The following is a 26600-nucleotide window of genomic DNA, read 5'->3' on the forward strand; positions in this document are numbered from 1 at the left end:
ATTTAAATGGTGGTTAAATTATTATTAATTTAGCATACAACATTTTACATGGAAACAGTAGCTAATGCTAGTAAACATATTTGCATGATCTTGGAGAGTCTGAAATAGATGTTGCTCAATCAGGACATTAAAAATATACACATCATAATTTATTCAGAGAAATAACTCAATACAGACAGTACGAAAATGAAGCTTTATTTAAGATTTTCATTTCAGTATAGAGCAATATTAACAGATTGACTGATTTGCTTCAAATCGGGTGATTTTAGGTCAGCGGTTTGCATGTGACTCAATGGTGCTCTCTGCTGGTAGGGAATAGTAAGATGGCAGATCAAACACTTCCGGTGGCTTCACTGTCTTTTGGCAGTTTAGAATGTGATGAGAGATCCAGTCATATATAGATCAGTGCTGTATATCTACTACAGCAGATCTATCACAGGCCACAGACATGTGATGTGTGTCAGGAGAGGATCAGTGATAACACACACACACACACACACACACACACACACACGACACACACACGTGAACCTGCAGTTCCTCTCATAATGAGCAGAATTACTGTAGCATCAACACAGACATCAGTTAAATAAAACTATCCAGAGATGGTCTGAACCCAGATCATGTTCTCTGTTAGTGGATCAGCAATCCAGTGTTTGGTGAATTCTGCTACATAATAATAGGAAGAGCCGGCATCAAAAGATCAACTAAATATATCACTATGAATGCTAAGCTGTCACAAGCTAGTTATCTCTTTGCTAGCTTTCCTCATCTCCTGCTTAAAAGCCAGAAAGACCTTCAGATTTTTGAGAATCATGATCTAGTGAGCTTTTGCCCCTGAGTTTCTTTTAAAGAATTTACTTTTATCTTTTAAAAAAAAAAAAACAAAAAAAAAAGTTTCATTACAAACAATGTTTGATAATCTTTAACTGTTTTGTGATATAATGCACACTGAATTGATTCCAGCTTCATCTTCTCTTCTGCAGGTTTTTGGGTCCTGCTGCAGATGAAGGCTGTCAGTATGTGACTGGAATTGTGGGTAAAAACCCGTTACTCCTGAGAGAGCTGAAACTGAGTGAACATAAACTAGGAGACACAGGAGTGAATCAGTTCGCTGCTCTACTGCAGGATAAACAATGTACACTCAACACACTGATGTGAGTATCTTCATTGTTACAAGGACACTTTTAAATTCTTGCTGCTCTGTGTTTTTTATGTGTCTTCATCATCAGCAGTATTTGTCAACTGTCAGCTAAAACATACTGGTAAATATTCAGATTAAAACTGAAGTGTTTTCTCTTTATGCAGTCTGAAGAACAACTGTATCACAGAAGGAGGGTGTCATGTTCTGGCTGCAGCTCTAAATTCAAACCCTTCAAATCTGACAGAGCTGGATCTGAGTGAGAATAAACTAGGAAACCCAGGAATGAAGATCATCTTGACTCTGTTTGAAAATGTACAGTGTAGACTGGAAAAGCTGAAGTAAGTATTTTAAAAGTGTATCCCATTAATTACCCAGACTCTAGTGACCCACCACAGTTTAATAGATTTGAAAATATTTTACACTTCTCATCAGGACTGCACAATTAATCAAAATAAACTCTAAATTGTGATATGGGTTAGTGCAGTTATCAAATCACAAAGTCTGCAATTTAAATTAGAAGAGTAGAAGTTCTGAATGGCTGTTAAATAAAAAAAAAAATGGCTGGTGAGCGAGTTATTTTGAGTTTATAATGTGAATTTGAAAGGTTCACCTAGTTTTGCGTTTATGTAATTTCCAACATTTTTTTGGCAGATGATATGAACAGATTTCACCAGATTTGTACAACAAAGTGTTTATAACAGGGTTGGTACAAGGTGCTTGAAGTACTTGGATTTGACTTTTTGAAAACCAATGAAAACAGCCATATTTTTGAGAAGGTACTTGAAAAATACTTGAATTTATAAAGGGCAGTATATATGAAATTAGTGATATTTTTTTCTCGATAAAACAGTCTTTTGAGGCGTTTTGTGTTTAAGCAAAATTAACGATGCCACGCATTTGATATAAATACAGAGCCGTTTTGCCTGACTTTTAGCAGCGCACGAGATCTCACGATATTACTCCTAGAGGCGAAAAGTAGTCTCGCGATATTATGGAGTTAGAATTGTGTCTTTATTACATGCGAGAAAAAAATGAATTAAAAATTTTTCCTTAATAAAATCCAAAAAATCGTTTGGGTTCTCGGGACTCAAACTTATGCTGTGAGTTTGTGTTGCTTAACATATTATTTACAAGCGTGGAGCACATCTCGATCACACCCTCTCGACACAAAAACATAATCTGTGAGTTTGTGTTGCTTAGCGTTCATCTGGGAAAACAGTGTGTGTTATCTCACTAGATTTGTAACGTAAGTCATTTATTTACCTATGCCAAAACAGGACAGTACATAAACATATTTCTAAATTTGCGATTTGTTGTACATCACGATTTCAAAATAAAAGTTCTAACCCTTGCTCTGAGTTTGCATGTGGCCAAAAATTTAAATTACATGGATTTAAATGTCCTTAAACAAATCACAAAATTTAAACCTATTTTAGCAATTTCTGCCCTCTGCAGGTATTTGTTGTAATACATAATTAAATACATAATTGGTTATGTTCATATTTTGTGTAGGCATATTACATTATGTAGACCTATTTTATCAGAGTTGTTCTATAAAATCATGTAATTTACTTGGTTTTGGTACTTTATTTAAACCAATTATTATTGCCTCATCGATAGTTTCTATATAAATAGTCACCCTTAAGCCTGTTTTTAACTTGGGTCTATTTGTATTACTAAAAAATATCAGATTTCTCAATTGTCAAAATAATCAGTAGATTACTTGATTAACACAATAATCATTAGTTACAGCCCTATATTAGTTAAAATATTTCAAAATACAACTGCATTGTTTAGATTTGTGTGATTTAAAAGACAAATATTCTGTCATTTAAAAAAAAAAAATCTTAAAAATAGTATTACAATATTTTCTCATTCTAGTGAACCAAGTATCTGTAGCCTACATCTCGTGAGCTAAGTGCATAGTGTTGGTAATTGGTGATATAGCTCAATATCTCCCAAGTGTATGATACAGCTTTCGTTCTTTAGGTCAATCATATATTCATGAAAAAAAAAATAGTTTGAATAAGGAAATAATAATATTCTTTCAAATGTTTAAGTTGCCACAGTCATTGCATGCTTTTGTGCTGCACTTTATTTGTACCATTTTGTTTTATTTATTATAATTTGAAAGATGATAACAATATTGTTTGATAAGTGAGATCTCTGATTTAAGTCCTTGAAAACCAAAACAGTAGTGCTTGAAAAGTCCATGAAAGTCCTTGAATTTCATTGTGCAGTTTCTGTATGAACCCTGTTATAAACCTGGTGTGAACTAAACACAGAAACTTAAAGGTCATTGTTCAGTTTTCCACCAAAATAAAAGCCTGAGGGCTCAACATTTGAAAGTAAAGAAATTAACACTTAAGAATTACAATAGCATATGTATTATTCCATCCTTTAAAACTGAAATCCTTCTCCAAAGAGAAGCTAAAAGTAGTAGCTAAAGCTGTAATTTGTGTAATTGTATGTATATATTAATTAGTTGTGTTCTCTCTTCTACAGGTTAAACTGCATCAGTATTACAGATGAAGGTTGTGCTGCTCTGGCATCAGCGTTTAATTCAAACCTCAGAGAGCTGGATCTGAGCAGGAATCAAATAGGAGACTCTGGAGTGACAGAAATCTCCAGTCTGCTGAGAAATTCACAGACACTACAGATACTCAGGTCTGAATTTGGTTAATCTAAACATGAATCAATGTAAAGCTCCAGCTGGTCTGTAAACTGATGCTGTGTCACAAGGAATGGGTCAGTGATGTGAAATTGATGTGTTGGTGTAGATATATTTATAAAATATTGACAGATTGTTTTTTTTTTAAGGTGATGGGAAATGTTAATATCCTAATGGTGTAATAAATGTTTTTATGTATTGATTTAATCTTTCTGTAGACTTTCAGACTGCAGTATCATAAAGAAGGTTATAATACAGTTGCAATCAAAATTATTCAACCCCCTTGACCTGCAAGACATTTTGGTGCTGAGAACAACATTTTATGAAACCAGTTCAACAAAGGCATCAGTAAAGTATTATAGAAAGTTTAATACACTTTTGAGTGATTCTGAGAACGGAACATTGATGAATTATGATTAAATTCAAAATTGGCTCTTAACATTCATGTTCAAAATTATTCAACCCCCAAAAAAGTCAAATTTTGCACAGAATCTTTTATTCTTTAAAATCAGCAATAAACGCTGTCTGTAAGTGTTTAGAAGCTTCTGTCACCTCTCTACTACAGTCTTGGTCCATTCCTCGCCTGAAAAAGCTTCCAGATCACTGATAATCTTTGGTTTTCACATCGCCACTGCTCTCTTTAAAATCAAACAGATATTTTCAATGATAATTAAATCTGGAGACTGAACAGGCCACTCAAGAACATTCTATGACTGATCCCTGAACCAAGCAGAAGTAGATTTGGATGTGTGCTTTGTGATGACTGTCCTGCAGGAAAGTCCATTGATCATCAGCTTCAGTCTTTGCACCAAAGGCATCACAATTCTTGTCAAAATGGCCCTGATACTTCAAAGAATCCATGATGTCCTTCATACACTCATGATTTCCACTTCCTGCTGCAGTAAAGCAACCCCATAACAGCACTGATCTACCTCCAAGTTTGACGATGGAGATGGTGTTCTTCTGCTTATCAGCTTTGTCTCTTTGCAGCAGACATACCGCTGATCCATGGGTCCAAAAAGTTCCAGTTTGGTCACATCACTCCATAAAACATTCTTTCAGAGCTCCACAGGTCTACACAAATGAATTTTAACAAGTTCAAGCCGGCCTTTTGTTCTTCTTGATCAAGAGTGGTATTCAGCAAGATGTCTCAACATGAAGGCCATACTTGTCTAATGTTCTTCTTACACACTGCATTGAAATAGTTTTCCTCCTTTCATCGGGTCATCTTGCAAGTCTTTGGCTGTACATTGTCAGTTTTTCTCAGTTGCTCTTATTAAACATTTTAAGATATTGTGCTTTTTCTTCAACACCCTCAAAGGTTTTCTGGTACAACACACTTTAAGCTAAGGAATAAGACTGAGAGCTGTCTCTAGAAACTTTCAATGTCTTGGAAATCTTCATATAGCCTTAGACTTTAAGTAATACAGTTATTTATTCTCTATAGCTTTTGTGAGATCTATATCTACTGTTATACCACTTTTGACACTTCAACACATGCTACTTCAGCACATGCAGGGATGTGACTTAAAAACAGCAATGTTGAATAGGGGTTGAATAATTATGACATAGTTCTGTTACTAAAATCTTATAAATCAAAAATATTACATTATATGTTGACATTATGACTTTTAGTATGAGGGTGTCCGCGGGTCCTTAAAAAGTCTTAAAATGTCTTAAATAACGTTTTTCCAAATAAGGCTTAAAAAGTCTTGTAAAGTCTTAAATTCGGATTCGATGGGTCTTAAATATTTTTGGTCACATTACCGCTAATATATTAAATCTCATGGACCTAATGACTGTTTACAATCATTGGACAGACCGAAGATTTTTTCTTCCCCGCGGTAAGGTACTGCGTCATCAGAGAATTGCAGTAAATTAGCAGAAAACAGAATACAAGTTCGCGCTGAGGCTCACTCTGTTTGTCTCTTTGTGAGAGACTTCAGAACAAATGAGCGTGACAGCACACACAAACTCAGAAGAAACACACTGATAAAATTCAAAATGTTTAGTTTATTCACAACATAATATAGTTAACACCATGACAAATGAGCTATTTTGCTCATTGTTCTCACGATGCAAAAAAAAAAAAAAAAAATGACTACAGAGTGCACGCATTACGTGGAGTCTAGTGCGCGTGCACATGCATTTCCAGTGCCTCTTTTCACTGCATTATTGTCTATTAAAATACATTCGGAATTATCACAAATTTCAAGACACGGGCAGAAAATGTGTATATTTATACCACTTAATATAGTTAATCAATTTCACACGGAAGAATGCCTTTTCTCCCTCCAAAAATTACCATATACAAATGTGGTATTGACAGTTCAATAAACTAGAAGTTTTATTAAGAGACTTACGTTTTAGACACCATATCGCCTGTTTTTGCCCTACTTCGCCAACAAAAAGAATTCCAAACAAAGCCACCAAGCTGTTTTTTGCGTCTTTGAGCAACTTGACGGTGTTTCGTTCCTAAATGAATCACCCGTTTAAATGATTCGGTTCAGTCGCAGTGACTCACTTATTAACAGTGACATGCTGCCACCTGCTGGCGGTTTGAATTTCACATTTAAATTTATCTTTTCATTTTTTAAATCATTTCAAATATCAGTATTCAACGTTTTGTTTAATATAACAGATTATTTATGCATTTGTAACTGCAGGTTAAATGCATACATGTTTTGCATTAAACAGTGTGTAAATACTTCTAAATGCCACTTCAAGTGCAGCTTACTGTGGATGTCTGGATTGCAAAGATATATTTTGTTGATACTGATTTCATTTGCTTAATAACAGCCCAAATGTCTTATTATTCTAATTCACTGATTAAATGTAAAGATTTTGACTCAAAAGATAATGCACACTTATAGAAAAATGGCTTTATATAAATGTAAAATGTGTGCACATACATAAAAGGTAAAAAAATCTATTTAAACTTATCGGGAAAAGATTCATTTTTATCAGACCACCAAACAGAATATGAAGAATATCAAAAACTTTAGGAGTCCGCTGTCTACGAAAGTCCTTAAGATACCAGCGTGATAACACACTCAATCAGTTGAATGAATGATTCAGTGACTCACTCATTCAGTGACTTACCACCACTTAACTGGTCGTTTAGTTGAGAAGTATGTTGGAGAGTATGCATTTTTCCCCTCAACATTTCTTATTTGTATATTCATAAATGCATTTAAAATATTAATCTCATAACATTATTGCAGTTGTAATTATTGTTATTTGCAGTGTAAATTATTTAATCTGACTTGGAGCCCTATAGTGTATATTGAATTTATTGATAAATTGTAATAATTTGACATGAAAGATGATGCATACATCTAAAAAGGTTAGAAATAGGCCTTTGTAAAGGTAAATAAAAATATGCAGATTTAAGTATGTAAAAGCTGATAGAACACTACTGAAAATATTGCTTCAGAATAAATTGTTTACTCCACCAAAAATCTCAGTGATGCAGTTATTTTGCAGAGATATTTTGTATGGAATATTGTCTGCTGACATGAAAAGTTCACTGTATATCGTAGTAATAAATATAATTTATTACAGAAATTATATTTTGATTTCTTTTTAATTTAAACATATTAAATATATACATTTATATGTAATACAATGTGTATTTCCATTACAGGTTTAGGTCTTAAATTTCAAATAAGGTGGTATTAAAAATGTCTTAAAAAGTCTTAAATTTAGCTTGTTCATGTCTGTAGAAAACCCTAAGTATACTAGTGAACTGTTATAGATTTTTATTTTATCCTGGATCTTCAGAAAAGCTTGTATTTGTAAAGTACTGCAGTCTCTGAGGGGTTGAGTAATTTTGATTGCAACTGTAGGTTATAATTATGGGAAATTAAAATGCAAAAATTGCATTTGTTGTAGTTCACGTTCACCAGTATATAACTTTACCCAGCTTTACTGTGAAAAGAGTCCATTCAGGCCAAAATTCCCGCAGTACATCTTTTTATTTTCTTCATTCTAGAACATGTACTTGTGTGACAATCTGTGTAATAAGCATGATAATGTTCATCCAGCCAGTTGTTCTCGCAGAATAAACCCCGACAGGGTGATCAGCGAAGCAGGGGTCTTGTATCAGCCTGAAGGGGTTTATTCTGCGAGAATAACCGGCTGGATGTAAATTATCATGCTTATTACACAGCTACTTGCCACATAAGTAAATAATTAAATGCAAAATATTGATATGAGTTGAAATATTTGAACGCAAAACTTCCGTGAAGACAGCAGTTGAGAGCAAGCGGCAAAATTCAAACTAAACTGACATTTAAGGGACACGGTGCAGTCAAACCACGTATTACACAACATTTCACCACAAAATAATTAAGGCAATAAAAGAATTAAGACGAAAATATTTTAAAACCTTACCAGTTTGTTAGTTCTCTTATAATCCATTACAGCATACAAAACAATCATAGCAAAATGGCAGCAGCTGCGTTTGTATGAAACGAGAGCGAGTCCTCGATACCAGGATGACATAATTAAACAATTGTACACCATTTTGAATCGAGTTTTTAATATTTTATTAGCTAAACAAATGCAAAGCTTGCACCAAGAAAATAAATAGTTCAAGCAAGAGTACAGCGCCGACTGCTGTTACCCGGATGAGCCTGTGTTATTAGCTTTTACAGGTTGTTATCCAGGGATAACACACCTCAGAATGTTGTGACTGACCAATCAGAATCAAGTATTCCACAGAGCCGTGTAATAATGAAGAATAACATCTTTTTTAATAGACTTTCAGACTGCAATATCAGTGAAGAAGGTTATACAGCTCTGTCTTCAGCTCTGAGAGTCAAACCCTTCACACCTGATAGAGCTGGATCTCACAGGAAATGATCCTGGACCATCAGGAGTGAAGCAGCTCAGTGATTTACTACAGGATCCAAACTGTCAACTCAAGACACTGAGGTGAGACCTGATGAAATAATGCTAAATAAATTATACACATGTGAATTATATTATATTATATTATATTATTTCACTAATTCAGTAAGGTACACAATTTGTTGTTGAAAATGATCAAACATGAAAGATGAGATGCTGCAGCTGCTGTTGTTTTGATGATAAATGTCAGCACAGTTTAGTTGTGTTAAAAGTTACAGCTTAATCAGACATTTTGGGTCACTAGATGTGCTGGTGTTCAGTAGTTTGGTGCCTCAATAGTTAACATTTATGGTTGTGTTATTGTGGACATTTAAAACATATTCACATTCAGTGTGATTTATTATCCTGATTGTTTAAATGTTACTGAATGCACTGTACATTAATTTCCATCAAGCTCAGATTCACAACACTGTAGATCTACTACAGCAGATCTATCACAGACCACAAACATGTGATGTGTGTCAGGAGAGGATCAGTGATAACACACACACACACACACACACACACACACACACACACACACACACACACACCTGTATGAACCTGCAGTTCCTCTCATAATGAGCAGAATTACTGTAGCATCAACACAGACATCAGTTAAATAAAACTATCCAGAGATAGTCTGAACCCAGATCATGTTCTCTGTTAGTGGATCAGCAATCCAGTGTTTGGTGAATTCTGCTACATAATAATAGAAAGAGCCGGCTTTAAAAGATCAACTAAATATATCACCATAAATGCTTAGCTGTCTCAAGCTAGTTATCTCTTTGCTAGCTTTCCTCATCTCCTGCTTAAAAACCAGAAAGGTCTTGAGATTTTTGAGAATCATGATCTAGTGAGCTTTTGCCCCTGAGTTTCTTTTTAAACTAGAGCATTTAAATACAAACACTTTCTTAATAATATTTGTATATTTAAATGTTCAGCTGTTTAAACTTGAACTAGAGCTTTTCATTACAAACAATGTTTGATGATCTTTAAATGTTTTGTGATGTAATGCACACTGAATTGATTCCAGCTTCATCTTCTCTTCTGCAGGTTTTTGGGTCCTGCTGCAGATGAAGGCTGTCAGTATGTGACTGGAATTGTGGGTAAAAACCCGTTACTCCTGAGAGAGCTGAATCTGAGTGAACCATGAACTAGGAGACACAGGAGTGAATCAGATCTCTGCTCTACTGCAGGATAAACACTGTACACTCAACACACTGAAGTGAGTATCTTACATCATTTCACATGTTAAATGACTAGTAATGTTACAGTCGTCTATTTTAATTCTCATTTGAGTCCGACCCCACGTTATAAAGCTTGGAAGAGCCAGGACATTTTTTTATATAACTCTGATTATATTTGTTTGAAAGAAGAAATTCTCATGGAAAAGTTCATTTAATTCATTAATTCTTTTAATTGTGATGATTTTGGCTCACATTTAACAAGTAGTTTAATTCTTTGGTTCTTTTAATTGTGATGATTTTGGCTCACATTTAACAAAAACTCACCAATTAACCAATTAATCTCAACAAATTAGAATATGGTGACATGCCAATCAGCTAATCAACTCAAAACACCTGCAAAGGTTTCCTGAGCCTTCAAAATGGTCTCTCAGTTTGGTTCAATAAGCTTCACAATCATGGGGAAGACTGCTGATCTGACAGTTGTCCAGAAGACAATCATTGACACCCCTCACAAGGAGGGTAAGACACAAACATTCATTGCCAAAGAAGCTGGCTGATCACAGAGTGCTGTATCCAAGCATGTTAACAGAAAGTTGAGTGGAAGGAAAAAGTGTGGAAGAAAAAGATGCTCAACCAACCGAGAGAACCGCAGCCTTATGAGGATTGTCAAGCAAAATCGATTCAAGAATTTGAGTGAACTTCACAAGGAATGGACTGAGGCTGGGGGTCAAGGCATCAAGAGCCACCACACACAGACGTGTCAAGGAATTTGGCTACAGTTGTCGTATTCCTCTTGATAAGCCACTCCTGAATCACAGACAACATCAGAGGCGTCTTACCTGGACTAAGGAGAAGAAGAACTGGACTGTTGCCCAGTGGTCCAAAGTCCTCTTTTCAGATGAGAGCAAGTTTTGTATTTCATTTGGAAACCAAGGTCCTAGAGTCTGGAGGAAGGGTGGAGAAGCTCATAGCCCAAGTTGCTTGAAGTCCAGTGTTAAGTTTCCACAGTCTGTGATGATTTGGGGTGCAATGTCATCTGCTGGTGTTGGTCCATCGTGTTTTTTGAAAACCAAAGTCACTGCACCCGTTTACCAAGAAATTTCGGAGCACTTCATGCTTCCTTCTGCTGACCAGCTTTTTGAAGATGCTGATTTCATTTTCCAGCAGTATTTGGCACCTGCCCACACTGCCAAAAGCACCAAAAGCTTGTTAAATGACCATGATGTTGGTGTGCTTGACTGGGCAGTAAACTCACCAGACCTGAACCCCAGAGAGAATCTATGGAGTATTGTCAAGAGGAAAAATTAGAAACAAGAGACCAAAAAATGCAGATGAGCTGAAGGCCACTGTCAAAGAAACCTGGGCTTCCATACCACCTCAGCAGTGCCACAAACTGATCACCTCCATGACACGCCAAATTGAGGCAGTAATTAAAGCAAGAGGAGCCCCTACCAAGTATTGAGTACATGTACAGTAAATGAGCATACTTTCCAGAAGGCCAATGATTCACTAAAAATGTCTTTTTTTTTTAATTGGTCTGACGTATTCTAATTTGTTGAGATAGAGAATTGGTGGGTTTTTGTTAAATGTGAGCCAAAATCATCACAATTAAAAGAACCAAAGACTTAAACTACTTCAGTCTGTGTCCATTGAATTTATTTAAAACACGAGTTTCACAATTTGAGTTGATTTACTGGAATAAATTAACTTTTCCACGACATTCTAATTTATTGAGATGCACCTGTATGTGCACCCCCGCCTATACGTTTTTTTTTTCTTTTTATTTATTATACAATTAACAAAAAGCTAAAAAAAGAAAAGGCATCTAACGCTAGTTTGTTTTTTATTCTTTTCTGTTTTCTTTGTTTATTATATAATAATAATAATAATAAAACGTATTGCTACATGTTCTGCATTAAGCTACATGTAACTGAGACTTGTTATAGCACTTGTGTATCATTGCGCTTTCGTTGATTTTGATTGATTCCATTGTCTTCATTTGTAAGTCTCTTTGGATAAAAGTGTCTGCTGAATGACTAAATGTAATGAAAATGTAAGGTTTTGGCAATTTTTTTTTATTTGTATTTTTTTAAATTATTGCGCTGTTTGGTGTTAACACATGATGAATTACTCACACATGAACATAACGTGTCTGATTCATTGTGTTTTCTCTTTCTGTCTTCAGTCTGTGTGTATGCAGTATTACAGAGAAACAGTGTCTCATCCTGACTTCAGCTCTGAAATCAAACCCATCACACCTGAGAGAACTGAACCTGATCGGGAATGAACTACTAGGAGACTCTGGAGTGAAAAACCTCAGTGATCTACTGATGAACACACAATTCAAGCTGGAGAAACTAGAGTTAGTATCATTATACTCTACAGCAGTTACACTGAGATTAAAGATTACTGTTTACTTTCATAAATTAAAGTTGTTAAAAAAGTTTCATAAATTAAAAAAAGTTATTATTTTTTATGGAATATTGCAGTGCTGAAATGATTTATCAGAGCACATAATGTATTTCTAATCCTGATCTTTCATCTAAATAACTTTTCTTCTCCTCACAACTGTCATGAATCCTGTCCGTGGTCTTCCGTCCACTCTCCAACTGAAGGCGATTCATCTGTGATTATGAATGTGATATTGCATAACTTGACAGTGAACTATGGTTCTGTGTATTAAATGCTGCTCCATCTGAAAATCACATCAAATCACAATCAGGACCCCCCCCCCATCTGAGGGTTAAAAGACAGCATTTCGGATCAAGCACTGTGAGCAGAGGACCGTCTATATAGGCTAGTTTGCAAACTGTGCTTTGATGATGCTTGGGGTCCTGTATGTGAAAAGACTAACTTGATGGTTAACGCGCCACTTCACGTTCACAGCAAGCTGCCAATGACACTTTGCAGACATGCCGCGGCGGCATCCGCGTCGCCGGCGTGCAGAAAAACATTGTGCAGTGTTAAGCCACCTACGTCAGTACCATAGACCTTATTTGTTTTTGTTTTTTTACATTGAAAGTCCCAGAATGTAACGCCTTACGTTGGAGAGCGACGGAAGACCACGCAGGAAAAAAAACAGTGTGAAAAAATCACAGTTATTACATAACTGATCACGATTTAGAACTATGTGATGTGTACGGATAAATCATTTCAGGACGTCAATACGCAGTTCAAACAAAAGGAGCGTTTATATCCTGAAACTTCAGAGAGCAAAGCCAGCGGGGAAAAAGTGACACAAAAAGTTGTTGGACTGTAAGTGGTGTAGATTCTAATGATCCTACTGCTAGTTTCTCCACCAGAACGAGAGGTCTAGTCTAGATCACTCCCATCTGGCCTCACTGCTCGCATACCGAAATCCCGAAAGTCCCCTCGCTCTCAGGTGTCCTGGTTTGGAGTGCAGACTGTAGTCAAGAAAAAAAAAAAACTCAAACACAGCATCAAAATTCACAGAACCATAAACAGACGCAACCCATGAATCAGACACGTTATGTTCATGTGTGAGTAATGTCCTCATGTGTTAACACCAAAAAGTGCAACATTAAAAAAATACAATAAAAAATTTGCCAAAACCTTAACATTTTCAGTACATTTAGCCTTCAGCAGCCTTTTATCAAATGACTTACAAAGGAACATAAGGAGCATCAAAATCCAACGAAAGTGCAATGATACCAGTGCTATAACAAGTCTCAGTTTACATGTGCTTATCCGCAGAACCTGTAGCAATACTTTTTTTTTTATTTTCTTATAAATAACAAAGAAAACAGAAAAAGAATAACAAAAACTACGTTAGTGCCTTTTTCGTTTTTTTAGTTTTTTTGTTAATTGTATAATAAGATAAAAAGAAAAAAACATATAGGCCGGGGTCACATACAGGTGCATCTCAATAATTAGATGTCGTGGAAAAGTTATTTATTTCAGTAATCAACTCAATGTGAAACTCGTGTTTTAAATAAATTCAGTGCACACAGACTGAAGTCGTTTAATCTTTTGGGTTCTTTTTCCATTTGAATGATTTTGGCTCACATTTAACAAAAAACTCACCAATTCAAAAATCTCACAAATTAGAAAACTTCATAGACCAAGTACCCAATTTAAAAAAAAAAACATTATTTTTGCAGGTGAATTGTTGGCCTTACTGGAAAGTATGTTCACTTACTGTACATAGTACCATACTTGGTAGGGTGCTCCCTTGTATGCTTTAATTACTGCATCAATTTGGCGTGGCATGGAGGTGATCTTTTGGTGTCACTGCTGATGTGGTATGTGAGCCCAGTTTTCTTGACCAGTGGCCTTTCAGCTCATCTGAATTTGTTTGCGGTCTCGTTTTTTCTTCATTTATTTTTCCTTCTTGACAATACCCAATCCATAGATTCTCGTTCCTCCATGGGGTTCAGGGTACTGGTGAGTTGCTGCCCAGATTCAGCACAACCGACATCAATGGTCCATTTAACAACTTTTGGTGCTGTCGGCATTTTAGGGGCAGGTGCCAAATTCCTGACTGGGAAAATGAAGCAGCATCTTCAAAAAGCTGTTCGCGAGAAGCAGTAAGCATAAGTGCTCCAAATTTTTCCTTGGTAAAAATGGGGTCAGTGGACTTTGGTTTTCAAAAACAACAATGGACCAACACCAAGCAGATGACATTGCACCCCAAATCATCACAGACTGTGGAAACTTAACACTGGACTTCAAGCAACTTGGGGAGCTATGAGCTTCTCGACCCTTCCTCCAGACTCTAGGACCTTTGGTTTCCAACTGAAATACGAAACTTGCTCTCATCTGAAAAGAGGCCTTTTGGACGCACTGGGGCCACAGTCCCATTTCTTCTTCATCCGTAGCCAGGTAATAACTCCTCTGTTGACGTGTCATGTTGTTCAGGCGTGGCTTACACAGAAGGAAACCGACAACTGTAACCAAATTCCTTGACACGTATGTGTGTGTGGCTCGTGAGGCCATTGACCCCCAGCCTCAGGTCCATTGTCCTTGGGAAGTTCCCCCTCAGATTCCTTGAAATCGATTTGCTTTATCCATCATCATAGGAGTAGGCGGTTACTCCTCAGGTTGGTTGAGCATCGTTTTTCGTTCCACAATTTTTCCTTCCACTCAACTTCTTTCTGTTAAACATATCTTTGGATACAGCACATAGCTCTGTGAACAGCCAGCTTCTTTGGCAATGACGTTTGTGTCTTACCCTCCTTGTGACAGGTAGTCACTGATTGTCTTCTGGACAACTGTCAATCAGCAGGCTTCCCCATGAATTGTGGTAAGCCTAGTGAACCAAAGCTGAGAGACCATGTTGAAGGCTCTGGAAACCTTTGCCAGGTGTTTTGAGTTGATTAGCCTGATTGGCAATGTCACCATATTCCTCATTTGTTTGGATAATTTTGTTAATTTGGTGGGTTTTTGGTAAATGTGAGCCAAATTCATCACAATTAAAAAGACCAAAGACTTAAACCTACTACAGTCTGTGTGGCACTGATTTATTTAATACACAAGTTCTAATTTTTTGCGATGCACCTGGACATGAATTTTCTTCCTTCAGACACATATATCAGGTTATATAAAAAAAATTTCCTGGCTCTTCCAAGCTTTTATAACGTTGGGTCAGAAGACTCAATGAGAATTAAAATAGACGACGTAACATTACAGTCTGTACATGTGAAATGATGTAAGATACTCACTTCAGTGAGTGAGTGTACAGTGTTTATCCTGCAGTAGAGCGAGGAGATCTGATTCACTCCGGTCCGGTTCCGCCGAGTTCATGTTCACGCAGGGCAGCTCTCGCAGGAGTAACGGGTTATTTACCCCCCAATTCCAGGCACATACTGAACAGCCTTCAGCGGCAGGCAGGACCCAACAACCTGGCAGAAGAGAAGATGAAGCTGGAATCAGGCAGGGCATGACATCACACAAAACATTTTAAAGATCATCAAACATGGGGTGGAAGGAAAACGCTAGGTCAAGTTTAAAACAGCGAACATGTCAAGATACAAATTTGTGAAGAAAGACAAAGTCAAAGTAAGGAGTGAAAGAAACGCAGAGGCAAAAGCTCACTAGATCAGAGTCGCAAAAAGCTCACAGAACTTGCGGGCTTGGAAGCAGGAGAGGGGAAAGGTAGCAAAAGAGAAGACTAGCTGGTGACAGCGAAGCAGTTCATAGTGATAGAGTGAGGTGAGCTTTGGAGCCGGCTCGGGCTAGTATTAGGGTAGCAGAATTCACCAACACGGGGAGGGCTGAGCCACGAACAGAGAACGATGATTCTGATTCGACCCATCGCTTAGAGTTTTATTTAACTGGAGTCTGTGTTGATGCAACATAAATTCTGCTCATTATGAGAGGACCTGCAGGTTCACCATTGTGTGTGTGTGTGTGTGTGTGTGTGGGTTATCACTGATCCTCTCCCTGAACACATCACATTTTTGTTGGTCTGTTGATAGATCTGCTTGTAGTAATCATATTGTTGTGAATCTGAGTTGATGGAAATTAATGTACGTGCATTCATCACCATTTACACCAATCAGGATAATAAATCACACTGAATGCGTTTTCATGAGAAATGTCCACATACACAACCCCCCTCATAACGGTGACTCTTGAGGCACCAAACTACTGACAACAGCACATCGAATGACCCAAAATGTCTGATTAATCTGTAACTTTTAACACACTAACTGTGGCTGACATTTATCTCAAAACCACAGCAGCTGGCACCATTCTCATCGTTCATCTTTTGATCTTTTCCAACAACAATTGTTTACTTACTGAATTAGTGAAATAATATATATAATCCAATGAATTTCACATGTTGGTATCATTTATTTAAGCATTATTTTCATCATTCCACCTCCGGTCTGAGGTGACAGTTTGGATCCTGTAGTAAATCACTGAGCCTGCTTCACTCCTGATGGTCCAGGTCCTTTTCCTTGAGATCGCGCTCTATCAGGTGTGAAGGTTTGATCTCAGAGCGAAGACAGAGCTTTATAACCTTCTTCACTACTACTGCAGTCTGGAAATCTATTAAAAAAGATTTTCTTCTTCTTAAACGTTCTGTGAATACTTGATTCGATTGTCAGTCACAACTGCTGAGGTGTGTTATCCCGGATAACACCTGTAAAGCTATAAACACAGCTCCATCCCGTGTAACAGCTTCGGGCGCTGTACTCTTCTCTGAACTAGTTATTTCGTTGGTGCAAGCTTTGCATTTGTTTAGCTAATAAAAAATATTAAAAACTTGATTCAAAAGGTGTACAATTTGGTTAATTATGTCCATTCTGTATCGCAACTCGCTCTCGTGTTCCATACAAACGCAGCTGCATGCCATTTTGCTACGATTTGAACGTTTGTACGTGTAATTGATTAATAAAGAACTAACAACGGGTAAGTTTTAAAAGATTTTCGTCTTACATTCTTGTATTGACCTACTTAGTTTGTGGTTACATGTTTGTTAATCCGTGGTTTACTGCACCGTGTCCCTTAATGTCCGTTTAGTTGTGATTTGCCGCTTGCCTCACATGCTGTCTTACACGGAAAGCTTTGGCGTTCATTTTTCAAACTCAAATTAATTTTTGCCTCTAATATTTACTTATGTGGAAGTAGCTGTGTAATAAGCATGATAATATAAACCTCCCCGCCGGTAATCTAATAAAAAGATCTCACAGAACTAAACCCCGATCAGGCTGATACAAGACCCCTGCTACTCGCTGATCCACCCTGTCGGGTGACTTGTGTACATGTTCTAAATGAAGAAATAAAAAAGAGTACTGCGGAATTTTACCTGAAGGGACTCTTTTCAAATAAAGCGGGGTAAAGTTAAGATACGCCGTGGTACCTAAAACTACTACAAATGCATTTTTCCATGTTACTTTCCCACAAGATTACTAACCCACAGCTGCAATCAAAAATTATACTCAACCCCCAGAGTGACTGCAGTACTTTTACAAAACATCTTTTCTGAAGATCCCAGATAAAATAAGAATCTATAACAGTTCACTATATAGCTTAGGTTCTTGTTCTACGACTGAACAACTCATTTTAATACTTTTTAAACATTTTTAATCACCACCCTATTTGAAATTTAAGACCTAAACCGTAATGGACATACCATTTGATTACCATATAAATGTAATAGTATATGTTTTAAATAAAAAGAATCAAAATATAATTTCTGCTAATTTCACAAAATTTTATATTTTTACTAAGATATACAGTGAACTTTTCATGTCAGTCCGACAACTCAATATTCCCATACAAAATAGCTCTGCAAAATCACTGCACTCACTGAGATTTTTGTGGATTAACAATTTATTCTGAGCAATATTTTCATCAGTGTTCTATCATCTTTTTACATACTATAAAATCTGCATATTTATTTATTTACCTTTCAACGGCCTATTTCTAAACCTTTTAGAGTTATGCATCATCTTTCATGGTCAAATTATTACAATTTATCAATAACTTCAATATACACTATAGGGCTCCAAGTCAGATTAAATAATTTACACTCCAAATAACAATCATTACACCTGCAATAATGTATGAGATTAATATTTTAAATGCATTTATGATTACATAAGCATGTTTAGGGAAAAATTGCATCTTTTCCCAACATACTTCTCAACTAAAATACCATAGTGCGGTGTAATTCACTTAATGAGTGGTCCCGGATCATTTCATTCACTGATTGAGTGTGTTATCACGCTGTTATCTTAAGACTTTTCCGTAACAGCTACTTCCTAAAGTTTTTTGATATTCTCATATTCGTTGGTGGTCTATAAAAATGAAGCTGGTTCCGATAAGTTTTAATAGATTTTTTCGTTTAAGTGCACATTTTAACATTTATAAAGCCATTTTTCTATACGTTTGCATATCTTTTGCCGTCAAAATCTTACATTTATCATTGAATTATCATATACACATATGGGCTGTTATTAAGCAAATGAAACTCAGTATCAACAAATCTATCTTGCAATCCAGACCTACAGTAAGCTGCACTTGAATGGCAATTTAGAGTAAGTTCACACTGTTTATATGCAAACATTTAGGCATTTTAACCTGCAGTTACAAATGCTAAATAATCTTTTATATTAAACAAAACTTTGCTACTGTTATTGAAAGTAATTTAAAATGAAAGATCATTAAATGTGAATTTAAAAACGCCAGCAGTGGCAGCATGTCCGTTAATAATGAGTCACTGCGACGGAACCGAATCATTTAAAAAACGGATTCATTTAGGACGAAACCCCGTCAAGTTGCTCAAAGACGCAAACCAGCTTGGTGGCTTTGTTGGAATTCTTTTGTTTTGGCGAAGTAGATCAAACAGGCGATATGGTGTCTAAACGAAGTCCTTATAAAACTTCTATTTTATTGACTGTCAAGATCACATGTGTCTATGTATGTTGGGGAGGGGAAAAAGGCATTCTTCCGTGGTGAAATTGATTAACTATATGAATGTCTAATATACACAATTTTTCTGCCCTTGTCTTGACTTTTGATAATTCCGAAGTATTTTAATAGACATCATGCACGTGGAAACGAGCACTGGAAATGCAGGCGCCGGCGCACTATTACTCCAACGTAATGCTTGCACTCTGTAGTCATGTTTTTTTTTTTTTTTTCATCGTGAGAAATTGACAAAATAGCTCATTTGTCATGGTGTTAACTATATAAAGGTTTGTGATAAACTAAACATGTTGAATTTTTTACATCAGGGTGTTTCTCTGAGTTTGTGTGTGCTGTCCACGCTCTTTGTTCTGAGTCCTCCTCACAAGAGACAAACGAGTGAGCCTCAGCGCGAACTTTCTTCTGTATTCGCTAACTTCCTGCAATTCTCTGGATGACGATTACCTTACCGCGGGAAGAAAAATCGTTCGTTCTGTCAGATGATTTAGAACAGTCATTAGGTCCATCAATTTTAATATCTGACGGTATGTGACCAAATATTAGACCCATCGAATCCGAATTTAAGACTTTTTAAAAGGCCTTAGATTTGGAAACGTTATGTAAAGACATTTTGTAAAGACTTTTTAAGGACCCGCGGACCCCCCTGATACATAAAAGTCATAATGTCAACCTATCATGTAATATTTTTTGAGTTATAAAGATTTTAATAACAGAGCTATGTCCCAGAATTTTCACCCCTATTCAACATTGCTGTTTAAGTCACATCCCTGCATGTGCGGAAGTACAAAAATGGCAAAGTCAAAGAGATCTCACAAAGCTATAGAGAATCTATAGAGAATAAATAACGATTACTACAGTCCAAGGCTATAGAAGATTTCCAGACTTGACTTTCTAGAGACCAGCTCTTCAGTCCTTATTCCTTAGCTTAAAGTGTGTTGTACCATAAAACCTTTGAGGTTTGAGAAAAGGACACTAATCGTTAAAATGTTTATCGAGCAACGATAAAAACCTACAATGTACAGCCCAAAGACTTCAAGATGAACCGATGAAATAAGAAAACCCTTTCAATGCAGTGTTGTAGAAGACCACTAAACAAGTAGGCTTCATGTTGAGACATCTTGCTGAATACCACTCTTGATCAAGAATAACAAAGGCAGACTTTTGAACTGCGAAAACTTTCATTTGTGTAGCCTGTGGACTCGGAAAGTGTTGTCTGAGTGAATGTGACCAAACTGTAACTTTTGGCCTCTGTCACGTAATGTCGGCTGCAAAAGGAAAAAGCTCATAACAGAAGACACCATCTCCATCGTCAACTGGAGGTGGATCAGTGCTGTTATGGGTTGCTCTTACTGCAGCAGGAAGTGGAAATCAATGTATGAAGGAATCATGGATTCTTTTAAGTATCAGGTCCTTTTGAACAAGAATTGTGATGCCTTTGTGCAAAGACTGAAGCTGATGATCAATGGGCTTTCCTGCAGCGACCCGTCATCCCAAAGTACCATCCAACCTACTTCTGCTTTGGTTCAGGATCCGTCCTAGATGTTCTTGAGTGCCTGTTTCAGTCTACAGAGATTTAATTCTCATTGAAAAATCTGTTGAATGACAGAAGCAGGCCAATGTTGAAAACCAATGATTATCAGTGGATCTGGAAGCTTTTTCGATGAGAGGGACCAAGACTGTAGTAGAGAGGTGACAGAAGCTTCTAAACACTTACAGGCAGCGTTTACTGGTGATTTTAAAGAATAAAAGATTCTGTGCAAAATTTGACTTTTTTGGGGGTTGAATAATTTTGAACATGAATGTTAAGAGCCAATTTTGACAATTTACTCATAATTTTCATCAATGTTCCGTTCTCAGAATCACTTCAAAGGTTTATTAACAAACTTTTCTCTAATACTTTACTGATGCCCTTTAAGTTGAACTGGTTTCATAAAAATGTTTTGTTCTCAGCAGCAAACTGGTCTTGCAGTCGAAGGGTTGATAATTTTGATTGCAACGTATTTAATACCTTCTTTATGATACTGCAGTACCTGAAAGTCTACAGAAACATTAAATCAATACATAAAAACATTTATACACATTACGGATATTCACATTTCCATCACCTTAAAAAAAAAAACAATCTGTCAATATGTGATAAATATATCTAAACCAACACCAATGTCATACCACTGACCCATGCCTGTGACACAGCCTCAGTGTTACAGACCAGCTGGAGCTTTACATTTTCATGTTTAGATTTAACCAAATTCAGAAGCACTCTGAGTATCTGTAGTGTCTGTGAATTTCTCAGTAAACTGGAGATTTCTGCACTCTCCTCCAGTCTCCTATTTGATTCCTGCTCATGATCCATCTCCTGAGGTTGAATTAAACGCTGATGCCCAGAGCAGCACAACCTTCATCTGGATACTGAATGCCAATTAACCTGTAGAAGAGAGAACACAACGATTTCAGCTATACATACATTAACACAAATTACAGCTTTAGCTACTACTTTTAGCTTCTCTTTGGGAAAGGGATTTTCCGTTTTTTAAAGTGGAATAATACCTATGCTATTGTAATTCTTACGAGTTAATTTCTTTCTTCAAATTGTTGAGCCACCCTCAGCTTTTTATTTTGGTGGAAAACTTAACAGATGACCTTTAAGTTTCGGTTTTTTATTTCAACAGGTTTCTACACAGGGTTCGTACGAACGCAAAATTGAAATTCCGGACTATGCAATCCCTACTTTTTTGGTTTTCAAGGAACTAAATCACGCTCTTACTTTCAACAATACTCTTATTAATCTTTCGCCAAAGTCTAATAAAACAAAATGAATACACAATTGCAGCACCAAAACGCATGCAAGGACTGTGGCAACGTAAACATGTGACGATATTATTATTTCCTTATTCAAACTATTTTGTTTTACTGACTATAGGATTGACCTAAAGAACGAAAGCTTTAATCATCACTTGGGAGATTATGAGCTATATCACCACTTATCAACACTAGGCAGCTTGAGCTACGAGATGTAGGCTACAGAACTTGGTTTCACTAAATGAGAAAAATATTTGTAAATACTCTGTTTAAGCTTTTTTTTTAATGACAGAATTGTCTTTTAATCACACAAGTCTCAACAATTCATTTGTTATTTTGAAATATTTGACTAATATAAGGTCTGTAACTATGGATTATGTGTTAATCAAGTAAGCTGATTATTTGACAAGTGAGAATTCTGATATTTTTTTAGTAATACAATAGACCTAAGTGAAAACAGGCTGAAGGGTGCCTATTTATATAGAAACTAACATGAGGCAATAATATTGGTTCAAAATAAAGTCATCCAACCAAGTAATTACATGATTTTATAGAACAACTGATAACATAGGTCTACATATGTCAATATGCCTACACAAATTGAACCTATCCATTTAATATATTAATGTATATAACAAATAACTGCTAGTGACAAGGAAAAAAAAAAAACAATGGCATGGCCATGTTTCACTTTACGCGTGATATCAGGAACGTTTTTAATCCATGTAAGTTTTAAAATTTGGCCACTGCAACTCGAGCAAGGGTAGAAACGTTTAATTTTGAAATCGTGATGTTCAACAATCGCAAATTTAGAAATATGTTGATGTACTGTCCTGTTTTGCATATGGTAAATAAATACTTACGTTACAAATCTAGTGAGAGACATGCACTGTTTTCCCAGATGAATGCTAGCAACACAAACTCACAGCCAATGCAGAGGAAAGTTTAGTCCCGAGCGGCTGAGATCGAGATGTGGCAACCACGCTTGAAATGATAACATGCAACACAAAACACCTCATACTTTTATATGCGTTCCCAAATGAAACCCAAACGAACCGCACATGCAGTAACAGACCGAACATATAATCAAGAACTCTCCCAAGGTTTAACCACAAAACACAACTTTTACTAATATCACGAGCCGCTTTCGCCTCTAGAGTATATCGTGAGATCTCTGCACGCTAAAAGTCAGCGAAACGGCTCTGTATTTATATCATATTCGTGGCACGTTACTGTTTGCGTAAAAGATTGTTTTAATCGAGGAAAAAATATCCTAATTTCATATATACTGCCCTTCTTAATTTTCCAACAAGTATTTTTCAAGTACCTTCTCAAAATTGGCTGTTGTCAAGGGTTTCCCAGGACTTACATTTCAAAAGGTCCAAATCCAAGTACTTCAAGCCACTTGTACGAACCCGGTTATAAACACTTTTGTTTACCAATCTGGTGAAATCTGTTTACAATTCATCTGCCAAACAAATGTTGAAATTACATGAACGCAAAACTATGTGAACCTTCAAATTCACATTATAAACTCAACATCACTCGCTCACAGCCATTTATTTTCTATTTTTTTTTATTTAACCAGCCATTCAGAAGTTCACTCTTCTACTTAAATGCAGCCTTGTGATTTGATAACTGCAATTAACCCATATCACAAGTCGATTTTATTTGGATTAATTGTGCAGTCCTGGTGAGAATGTAAAATATTTTTCAATCTATGAAACTGTGTGAGTCACTAGAGTCTGGGTATTACTGTATTCCTTTTACAATACTTACTTCACTTTTCCATCTACAACTTACAGTTCAAACGAGTCCAAGATGATCTTCATTCCCTGGGTTTCCTAGTTTATTCTTACTCAGATCCAGCTCTGTCAGAGTTGAGGGTTTTGAATTTAGAGCAGCAGCCCAGACAAATGACAAAACCCTCCTTCTGTATACAGTTGTTTCTTCAGACTGCATAAAGGAAAACCCCTCGTTTTAACTGCAATTTACCAGTATGTTTAGCTGACAGGTGACCAATACTGCGGCTGGCTGCTGATGATGATGACGACAACCACATTACACATGTCACGTTTTTTTTTCAGTCACAATCTCTTATAAAGATACCCAAAAAACACCCCAGCAAGAATTTAAAACAGCTCCTTGTAACATATAAAATAATGTACATCAGTTGTGTGATTGGACAGTTTTTATATCCTGCAGTAGAGCAGCGAATCTGATCACTCGTGCAAAACATGATATCCCCAGTTATCTCTGGCACTCATCATGCCTAGATCTAGCTTATAAAAAACTAAATTTCTGGTCACTTTGCATTCAGAAACGCCTCCATAAACTATCTGGTGACAACCATCCCTTTTAAATCATGTGTAATGTATAATGTCCTCCACCGAAATCAATGGAAAAAGACGCAGACTGACTGAGAAGCCATTCTGGCTCTCAAATTACTTCCCAGCTGCACGACAAAAAAAGGCTATTTACTTTTTTTTGTCTTGCTTTTTAGTTAAAATAATCAAGATGCATTCACTATATCACACAAAATAATTTTCTTGTTTCCTGGGGGATAAACAAGCTAAATCTATCTCACTTGAACCGATTAATAATTTATAATTGAGTATTTGGCATTAAGGACACAGGAAACCACCAGCGTCTCTTCTTTTGGAGTGATTTCCATTCTCACTGATCTCTGCTTAACATGGCTCAGAGATGTGCTTTTATTTACACACATTCCTACGTGAAGTACAATTTGGTAGATCCCACACTTGCAAAAACGTGTCTTACCACTCAGTACCCACACATCTGTGCGTATGCAACTGTTGATAATGCGGGCCCTGTAATGTAGAGTTTCAGCTGGAATTAAAGCTGCAAATTTCACTGAGCTGAAGCCGTTCTTTCCTCAATTCTGTTGCAAATGAATCTAGGTCCATGTTCAACAGATGTCTTAATCTAACCAAAAGTAGTGCTTGTCACAAACGTACCTCGATCTCTAGTTTTGCAATTCTATTCTTCATCCACTGCACCACGCACTTCATCCTGAATCCCGTCGATTAGTATTGTTCATGTTCAAGCTCTTTCAGACTGGGCTCTGATCCAAGACCGGTAGCCAGAGCCTGGACCGCTTTTTGTTCTGTTAAGGCCACAAGCAGTTAGCCTACAAGAGATAAACCAATCACAGAGTAGATTACTGGAATACATTTGTTACATGACAAACAGACATTTATACAATTTTTTTTTAGATTACAGTAAATCAACTGCAAATATATTGAATTGTATTGAGTCCAATTTCCTACATAAAACCACTAGCCGGCTCGAATAGAAACTAATAACAGGCTCTGACTAACTGTGGTTAGACGGGTTGCACTGGTGCTCCTAACTTTGTTCTAGTGCACCAGCACAAATTTAGTGTACCCAAAGTTTCAACCGCAGCGTCATTGAACACCGCAGTTTTACAAGTTCACTTGTTTTCTTTTTTTTTTTTTTTTGTAAAAATCCGCGTCCATATAGACAATATTTTGTGGACGATTAACTAAAAATCTGGTCCCTAAGTTCTTTATTTGAGCACAATTCTACAGAAAGGTACTTACTGAAAAAGGGTGTTGGTGCTTAAGTGCTTCACTGAGCGGAAAATTAAATTTACAATACTCAAGATAAATATAAAAAGAAAATCTAAATTAAAGTTTAAGCTTCAAACTGACTCTCAAAAAATGGCTCGGTGTTTTTATGGGATATACCTCCCTGCAGTCACATGTCCCTCCTATGTCCAACTCCTGTAGTTTTGGTCTCTTGATCTTTGGCCTTGGCTAAACCACTGGCCACACTCTCTCTAGTATCAAAATCTCCAGACTTGCCCCTCTACCCTGATTCGGAGCAGATCTTCCACTGTTCTGAAATGAAGGGATGCTCTAGTGTCTGAATTTAAAACAGCTAAACATCCTAACAGCTCTATACTACTGTCTCAGCTATATCATAGGTCATTTTTGTATGTATAGCAAAGGGATTAATTTCGTCGGTTTTTTATTAAGTTATTTTAGAAAAACGTTAGGAAGACTTTTTTGTTTGTTAAATATCAGTTTTTAGTTTTTTTTAAGACAGTAACGACTACTTGCCAGCGTTAGACAGTGACCTTTGTTTGATCAATTAGCCTTCTCACATCATTACAACCTGCCTAAAGTAAAATCTATAGATAGAAAACAGTTCAAGCAATAGCAATGTTGAAATGTAGACCAATAAAATGTGAGCTATTCAATAGTTTGTGCGGAGACAGCTTCAGACATGGAGACGCCGCGTGGCAGGTCAAGGGGGTTGAATAAGTGTTGATTGCAACTGATTATACCTTCTTAATTATACTGCCGTCGAAGTCTAAGAAACTTAATCAATACATAAAAAACATTTATTACACCATTAGGATATTAACATTTCCCATCACCTTAAAAAAAAAACAACATCTGTCAATATTTGATAAATCTATGCTAAACCAACACACCAATTTCATACCACTGACCCA

Source organism: Cyprinus carpio, chromosome A16 (genome assembly GCF_018340385.1).
Source record: "Cyprinus carpio isolate SPL01 chromosome A16, ASM1834038v1, whole genome shotgun sequence".
Taxonomy (NCBI): Eukaryota; Metazoa; Chordata; class Actinopteri; order Cypriniformes; family Cyprinidae; genus Cyprinus; species Cyprinus carpio.